The sequence below is a fragment of the Ochotona curzoniae genome, unplaced genomic scaffold, assembly GCF_017591425.1.
Source record: "Ochotona curzoniae isolate NIBS_2020 unplaced genomic scaffold, NIBS_Ocur_1.0 contig_430, whole genome shotgun sequence".
NCBI classification, from domain to species: domain Eukaryota; kingdom Metazoa; phylum Chordata; class Mammalia; order Lagomorpha; family Ochotonidae; genus Ochotona; species Ochotona curzoniae.
In genome coordinates, this window is record NW_024466219.1 from 1,714,296 (window position 1) to 1,722,759 (window position 8,464).

Sequence of the window (8,464 nt, forward strand, 5' to 3'; positions counted from 1 at the left end):
TACATCTTGGCTGATTGTGTGCCAGAGCGGCAGTGGGAGTCTGCTCTGAAACACCCTGAAAAAGCGGACTTTCCATTGCTGTTTGTCTTTGATGGGCAGGACAGTATGCAGCTGGGGCCATGGCGCTCGAGGCCGTGTGCTTCCACCGCCATGGTTGGTCCTCTGGGTCCGCGGCATCCAGTATCACTCCTCGTGCTACTTTCTGAGATTTCTCCTTATTCCCCTATGCTTCTTTCCCATCCTCTTCTGATTCACACATCTTTTATTCTTCCCACAATTCTCTGCGAAGAATGACACACACAGAACATGTAAGGGAAAATACCCTGATATCCATCTAGTCTGTAGGTCCCTCAGAGAAAGTGCAGGTAGAGCAGAAGGAGGACCAATGCCCGCTTCTGTCACCTTGCTGGCTGGCGCCCAAGGCTCCCTTGCCCCTGAAAGCCTCTTCAGTTCACTCCCTCTTAAGCCCCCTTGGCATGCAGTGCCCTCTCCCCACGTTCAGGAAACCGCTTTGTTCCCCTTCCTGCTGGCGTGGACTACTTGAAGGGTTGGCCCCGGAGACCTACACCAACCTCTATCCATGCCTTGTAAACAGTGCACTCAGTTCTAGAGCTTTCTTCTGAAATCCCGGATAGTGCAACTGCACAAAGCACCCAGAGGTGAGCTCACACAGGCTTTCCTGGCTGTTCCCTTTGCCTCCTTTGCATATGGTCAGTGCATAGCCAATGCATTCATATCCTGTTTCCTCTTGCTCACAAACACTTGGGAGAGGCATTCCCTGTTAGGACTGCACCATAGCCCAGATCATACTTCTTATGGACAGCATTTTTGCTGACCCAGTGCACAGACACAATCTGAATATGTGTTAGGATCCCAGAGCGACTTTGTCATGTGTTTCCTTCCATTACCTGTAGCTTAGTGGCCTCCCAGCTGGCATGTACTTCTTTAACACTTGGGCTTTGTTTCAGTGGAGCCTTTGATGGGGTCAGTGTGTCTCTGCCCAGCCTGGGGCACCCTGTTGGCCACACGGTCAGGCCAAATCGCCTTCCACACAGTTCAGTCTTTATGCTCAGGAGTCCCTCGTCTCAGACATTATTGGACTTCTCCAAGGTCCCTGGCAAAGCCAAGCAGAGCTGGCACTTGAACCCAGGCCTGATGTAGCCCAGCAAGGACTCACCCATTCGTAAAACACAAACTCTGCCTGTACACTGGAAACCATGGCATGGTAAAGTCAAAAGGTGATGTCAGAGCAATGATGCCTGAAGCCAGGAAGAGGCATGGGGGAAGGGGAGTTGAATGTCCTATCTGCTAAGTGTGTATCCTGACTGGAACGTTCCGGAGCAGGTGTCACAACGCAGACAGCAAAATGACCCGTGGGTTCTGGGTCGGGCTGGGGAGAGGGGTGGACAGGTACAGAAGAGTCCACGACAGTGAAACCCCACAGATGGCACCAGGATAGGGGCTGCATGTCGTGACTGTGTCATCAGCACGGGGATGAGACCTCCTGTGAAGTGTGCACTGAGTGACAAGGGTGTGTCATGTGACAAGCTCTCAGTTTGAAGCGTGGGGGAAAAGCAGGTATTGGGGAGGCTGTGTGCCTGGGGGCAGGGAATTCATAGGAATTCTAGTACTTAATTTTGCTGCTTAATTTTACAGGGAACCAAAAACTTCAAATTTTTTTTAGAAATAACCTATTTCTTTTGGAGCTGGTATACCATTAGCTTTCCATCTCAATGAATCTGTTGTATCTGACTAGTTTTTGTTTAGAAAAATAAGCCTTTTTCCCTCTTATCTCAAATGTGTGCAATACGCTGACACTCCCATCTTGGGGGTTTCTTTGCTGGAAAACTGTTTGCTATCCTTCTCAAGCAGCCTGGTCTCCTCTATTCGGATGCTTTGGACACATGATCATTTACCAACCACAGCTAGCTGGCTCTGGCCATGTTTTGCTGCAGAGGGATCTCACACCTGAATCTTGAAGAGGCTAGATGATGGCATGTGAAGCCCTGGGGATTTTGAGGACTAAGCCAGAAGCTGAACATGAGGTTGGAAATCCCAAGACCCACCCAGTGTGGTCATACATACTGTGCGTTCAGAACGAGGTGCACACTGTGTGCTGCCATGAGAGAGCCCATCTGGTGCCTGTGGGCTCTGGGGGCATCTTTTCTTTGGTGTACCAGTGAGTACAGAAACTGAAAGCGCATACTCCAGGCATCAATTTCCACTTGTTGAAATGCTGTGAGGATGAGTGTGAAGAGATTGCCCGTTGCTTTCCCCAACCCGACACTTCCCAGGTGGCACACGGGAATCTCTCTACATCCTCTGAGATTGGCTGGTCTGCGGTGCAGGAGTCCCAGGGACAGTGTAGACACTGACTGTTCCCACATGCACAGCCCCCTTCCTGCTCATCCAGGACCATGGCGGCGGTGTCTTTGTAACTCCATCTCCTGGCTTGGATAGTCAGTGCCAGGCCCTCAGAGTTTAGCTTCTCTCTTGCTTGCTGAGGTGGAGTGACAGGCAGCTTTTGTGAACAGCACTGAAGCAGGAAACAGAGAGAAATGCATCTGATCAAATTGGATGATCCTGGGAGCATTTCTTCTGGGTTCAATATTCATGATTTTTGTATTGCAGCTACACTATCTTAGGCTTATTTCTTCTGAGTGGTTTTAGAAACTGTATTACTTGAGCACATAGTGCTAAAAAATAGCAGCGTGATTCTGACGTGTGCAGGACCACAGGGAAATCAGAGCTCTCTGCGGATCGCACCAGGCTGTTCTTGTGCACTCAGATAACGTTGGATCTCGCTTCCAAAACACAGAAGCATGCTGTGTGTACTCGTTATCATTCTTTCACATCCTTCATGGTATATGCACAAATAAATAGGCTCCTGCTTCTAGCATTAATTTCCTGCATGAGAAGATTGGATGATCATCTCTGTGCTTAACCTAGGGCCTCCCAGGGAGGTTTCCCATTTTACAACCAAGAGGGGCTGTGCCACTGGGCTCAGGGTGTAGCTGTGGGCGAGGGATGGTAAGTTGTCGTAGGGGCTGGGCCACACGATCAGAAAAACTTCTCTAGTTAACAACTATAGAAATGATCCCTGAAAGTATAGTCTTTGGGCTGGGCCACAATGCAAACCCATCAGGAGCAAAGTAGTGGGTCAAGGAAATGTCCAGAATGGAGGTGAGAGAGAGGTTGAGTTAAAGAGCCAACTCCAAGCTCCCGGAGTTGTGGCATAAAAAGTTAAGCTGCTGTCTGCAGCACCAGCATCCCACATGGGCACCAGTTCATGTCCTAGCTGCTCTGCTTCCCATTCAGCTCCCTGCTGGAAGGACGGGGAAACCATCACAGGTTGGCTCACATCTTTGGAAGACCTGGATAAGGACCCTGGCTGTTGGCACCGTCTGGCCAAACCCCAGCCATTGTAACCACTTGGGGAATAGTCCAGTGGATAGAAGGTTCTCTTTTTATCTCTCCCTCGCTCTCTGTAGCTCTACCTTACAGGTGATTATTTTTATTTAAAGAGCCAACTCGAGGTGTCATTGTATACAGCCAAATGCAATTACAACAAGCAAGGTCTATTCTAGGTCAAGGCTAAGGAGTGGTTCTCTCAAGAGTTCCGCAGGGGCCAGTGTGTGAGAGTCCCCCATTTGGGTCCCAGCCCCTTGCAGAGAGAGGAAGCTAGGGACCAGCTACCTAGGGGGAGCAGGCCTTTGCAATCCTCTACAAGGGGTCAGGCAAACATCACATTCTTATTTTTTAAGAGAACTGGACATTCTATCTCTGGGAGCTATCAGGGAACCTGAGCTGTTCCATCACACTCCCAAATCTCTCCCTAACAGTCACCTCCTCTCCTGGGCAGGAGGGTAGCCTGCGGCTTCAGTGTCCTGTTCCTGCATGTGCTGAGTGGCCCAGTTTTCCTTCTGGATGCAAACGAGTGGGCTTCTTGTCCACCCCTCGGGTGAACGCTTGCTCTCCCCATCTGTGCTGTGCTGAGTAACAGTGTCTTCAGGTAATGGGCCACCTTCACTAGCCGGACAGCACAGTGGGGGAGGTGAGAAAGCAGAGAAAGACCTGGAAGGAGAAATAACGGTGAGGAGTGCCTTCAGGAGGCGCTGAGGAGGTCTGCGTGGTGGTTCGGTGCTCGGGACACGTGGCCCATTCTGGCAGGAGGTGTTAAGGCAGGACCCCGCCAGAGGAGAAGCCTCAGGTTCCTCCGTGCCAAGGCGAGGAGGGTTCTCCCACAGGCCTTCATCAGCAGGAGACTTTGAAATGCAATGGGCAGCATGCACAGTAGGGTCTGAATAGGAGTCAGATCAGACAGTTACAACAGTCTGTGCTTATTATGTGTTCTTGTGTGTGGATGAAATGGTCCATTTCTCTATAGGCCATGCCTTTATTCTGCCAAACAAGGGTCATTTTACTAGCTGGTCTGTTTATTTAGTGGAATATTAAGCCCTTGACTATAATGCTAATTAAAAATGTTATCTCCAAAACAAGAGAAAGAAAGGAAGCAAGCAGGCAGGGAAGGAGAAGGGGAGGGAGGAGAGGGGATTATGTTTATATGGTTAAGAATTGTGTCATGGACTACAACAACTCTGTTCTCTTTGTATTAATATTACTCTAACAAGAAAATAAGTGTCCAAGAATATTTTTTAAAAATAAATAAAGCAAAAAGATCTAAATTAAAAAAAAATCTGGGTCTGGTGCTGTGGATGAGGTGACGACCAGCCTCCCACATCCATTCTGGTTTGAACCCCAGCTGCCCCTGCTTCTGATCCAGCTCCCTGCTGATGCGCTTGGGAAAGCAGTCGAGGTCAACCCAAGGGTCTGGTCCCTGCACCCGCCTGCGAGACCCTGATGAAGCGCCAAGATCCTGCTTTGACCTGGCATAGCCCTCGTCATTGTGCCCATTTGGGGCAGTGAACCAGCAGGTGGAAGGTTGTCCTGTCTCTTCCTCTCTCTCTTTTTCTATAATTCTGCTTTTCAGGTCAATTAATAATTTTTTTAAAAACTTATTTCTAAAACAAAATAACATATGGAGACACCCATTTTTAAATACAAAAAAGTTAAAGGATTTATTCTATTTTTATTGAAGTTCAGTTAGAGAAGGGTGGAACAAGACAGAGAACTCTTCCATTCGCTCTGCAAGAGCTGGGCTGGTTTGAAGCTGGAAGCCAGGCCAAGGAACACACATTTTAAGAAGTCATCAAAAAATGTGAAGAACTAAATGGCACCACCCAAGGGCGAGGCTCTCTGCTGGCCTGGAGCACGCAGGTCAGGTCTGCTGTGGTCGGAGGAGCAGCTGGAAGGCTCTCCAGCCAGCAGTGCCCATGACGTTGCCCAGCTGAGCTTCCGCTGCTGCCCAGCTGCCCAGACATGGGATGGCATTCCCTCCCTGAGCGCCGAGAGTTCAGACACCAGCAGGCCTGGGGAGAGGCAGCTGCCTTCCCTTGGGGGTGGGCCATGGCACGGCTGTGGCAGCACCAAAGCCTGAAGCCCTCCTGACAGCCCTGGTGGCGTGCCCAGGCTCGGATGGCATGGAGGCACCCGGCTTTTCTGCCTGTGGGCTAGGAGGGCAGGAAATGAAGCGAGTGAAGTGAGTGGGACAGTTGAACTCTGTGGGGTTCTTTTTTTTTTTGGACCAAGTCTGACATTCATTTCTCTGACTTTATTTTGACATGATTATCCTCAAAATCACTTTGCCCCTGGGGCTGCAGCTTCAATCACGCCCTCACTTTCACTTTGATTGCTCAGAGAAAATCCCCACCCCGAGCAGGCCTGCCTACATTCCCCTTCTGCGGCTGTATCTTCTTGTTTGCCTCCTGCCCCCTAGCCTTCCCCCACATCAACCTCCGTTCACAGGCCTCTCAGCTCTCCTGAGCAAACTGAGTGAAGCTCCATTAAACCTTCTCCCGCTGTTCCGCCCACCTGGGGACCCAGCACTCCAATTCCCCTTGGGTTTAGTCACACCCCAAGTCCCACAGTCCCATAGGTAACAAGGAGAGTAGGCTGGGCGGGGCGGTGGGAAGCTGCCCTTGGCCGACCTCAGACGGACTCAGACACCGCAGGGCGCCTGCTCTCTCGCTGCACCATCTCCTGCTGACCTTGCTGACCGTTCTGTAGTCACACAACGTATGGTCCCTTACCACTGGGAACATACAAATTAAAATTTGGAAAGATGTTTTCATTTGGGAAGGCCACAGAATTGAAGATTCTTTGAAAATTGAAAGCAATGAGGCATTTTCTTTACCTTGAAATTTTCTCAGTAACTATTTTAAATTTTACTCCAAAAATTTTGTGCCTTTGTTTTATTGAGACATATTCTCAAGAGGACACTTTTTTCCGTGCCATTTTATTTGAAAGACAAAAAAGGAGAGAGAACAATGGTGATCTTTCCTCTGCCAGTCCGCTTCCCAGCTGCCACAACAGTCGGGGCTGCGTAAGCCAGGAATGCAGTTCAGGCCTCCCGGTCACCTGAGCCATCACATGCATAGTGGCAGGAAGCTGGGAAGAAGCAGAGCAGCTGGGATTGAATCCAGGCGCTGCGGTGTGGGCTGCAGCTGAGCCACGCTCAGCTCCGCTGGTGCGCACACCGACGCCCAGGGAGGACTCGTGACCCAGTTTCCGGTGTCCTGTTGACAACCTTGAAGTGGACCTCTTTCCTATTAGGGAGTTAGCGTTTGGCACCTATTTGTGAATTAATAAAACTAAATGTCTTCAAATGTGAGCAATACTTTCCACTTCCTTGGCATCTGTAGCCACTCTTTTTCTAAACATAGAGTTGTGACCTTGGGGAGTCACTTGTTCTGGCTCTCGGGTTGTCCTTTTGGCTGAACTCCTCCCTCGTCAGACACATTTGCTGTTTACCTCTTTCAACTGTTCCAGTAGTTTACCACTGGCTTGCTCTGCTTCCAGCTCGTTCTATAAATTCAGGTTCAGCTTACCTGATGGCACATAGGAATATTTTGAAATGTTATAGCAAGCAAGTAAGCAAGCCATGCAATAAGGAAGAGGTTGAAATAATTTGCTTAGGGCTATGGTTGTCAAGGAAATAATTTGCCTGCGCAGTGTTGGACACCAGCCAGAAAAACAAGGCTTAACCAGGACAGGGAGGAGAGGGCATGCAGGGAGGTCACAACCCGAGTACAGCTGGACGGAGCCTGAGCCACGCAGCGCGGCGTGTCAGTGCGGAATTCAGGAGAGCCCCGTGTCAGGAAGAGTGGCAGGACAGGTGGGGAATTAATTCTTTATTAAAGGAATTCATAGGTCCCAACACATTTCAAAATACTCAGTGTGTGTTGTTAGGGGAGTTGTTCAAATGGCAAGGAGATGTTTCATCTTGGCCACACAAAAACCCATGGGAGAGTGTTTTCAGCAGATGGATCACAGCTCAGAGGGAAGCTTGGAGACCATGCCTGGTGATGGACTAGCCAACCAAGGGCTGCAGAGGCCCCTGGAAGTGCAGAGCTGGACGTCCAGGTTTGTCCAGCGTAGCTTAAAACAAGGAGGGGTCATTGCAGCACCTGGTGCTACTAAATCTCCCTAAGAAGAAGAAAATCCTCAAAAATGTTACGAATGGATAAAGTTCAGTTTTTAAAAGTCTATTTATTATTTGTTATGTATTCTGCTGCTTTCCCCGGTGTATTACCAAGGAGCCATGAACTGGTGCCTATTGGGGGTTGCTGGAACTGCAGGTGGAGGCATGGCTTGCTGTACCACTACACCAGGCCCTCAATGCTGTTGATTCTTAGAACCAGAGAACACATGTGCAGTCCCAGGCCATGTGCAATGGTTTGCTGATGAAAGGACACACCCATGATAGCAGTCCTAAGAGATGGCATTAATGCAGACACGGCAGCTGTCATTATGATATCCTCACGGTGATGGAGCTGCTTCCCGACACAGTTCTGAGAGTGCATATCCCTGGTACGTGATTCAGACACAGTTCTGAGAGTGCATATCCCCGGTACGTGATTCAGGATTGCAGCTGCACACCTTCAACTTGCCAGGCAACTATCGGAGTTCAGTCTCTGCTCGGCTCCGCAGCCCAGTTAGCTGTTTTATGATCACCCTAGTTGCTTATTTTTATACTTCCAATTTTACGAGCCCAAGCAAACCCGTGAAAGGTTGACGCACCAACGGCACGTGAGCAGGTCACTGCAGTCTGTGTGCACCAGCATGAAACGCACCCGTGGGGCGTCCTGCCACCTCCCTGCTGGCCCCTTCCCTCAAGGGCAGCTAGCAACCTCTTCCGAAGCCAAGAGCAAGTCCCTGCAAAGGAGCTCATCAGCACAGCCTTACAGCCCTCCTGTCAGTGCCCCATAGCAGCCCCAAACAGCAACACAGGGTCCCACGTGCAAACAACAAACCCTAAAGATGGCAGACCTAGATGCTGCGTTCTCCTAACACTTGATGCACAGGCACCCCGCATGGCACCTGCAGCAGCAGCTCGCCCTGACCC

The 8,464-nt window shown here is 50.0% G+C and overlaps 1 pseudogene; it reads right to left on the reverse strand.

The window, feature by feature from the left end:
- Positions 1-2,993: 2,993 nt before the first annotated feature.
- On the reverse strand, positions 2,994-3,116 carry LOC121160126 (annotated as a pseudogene).
- Positions 3,117-8,464: the final 5,348 nt, after the last annotated feature.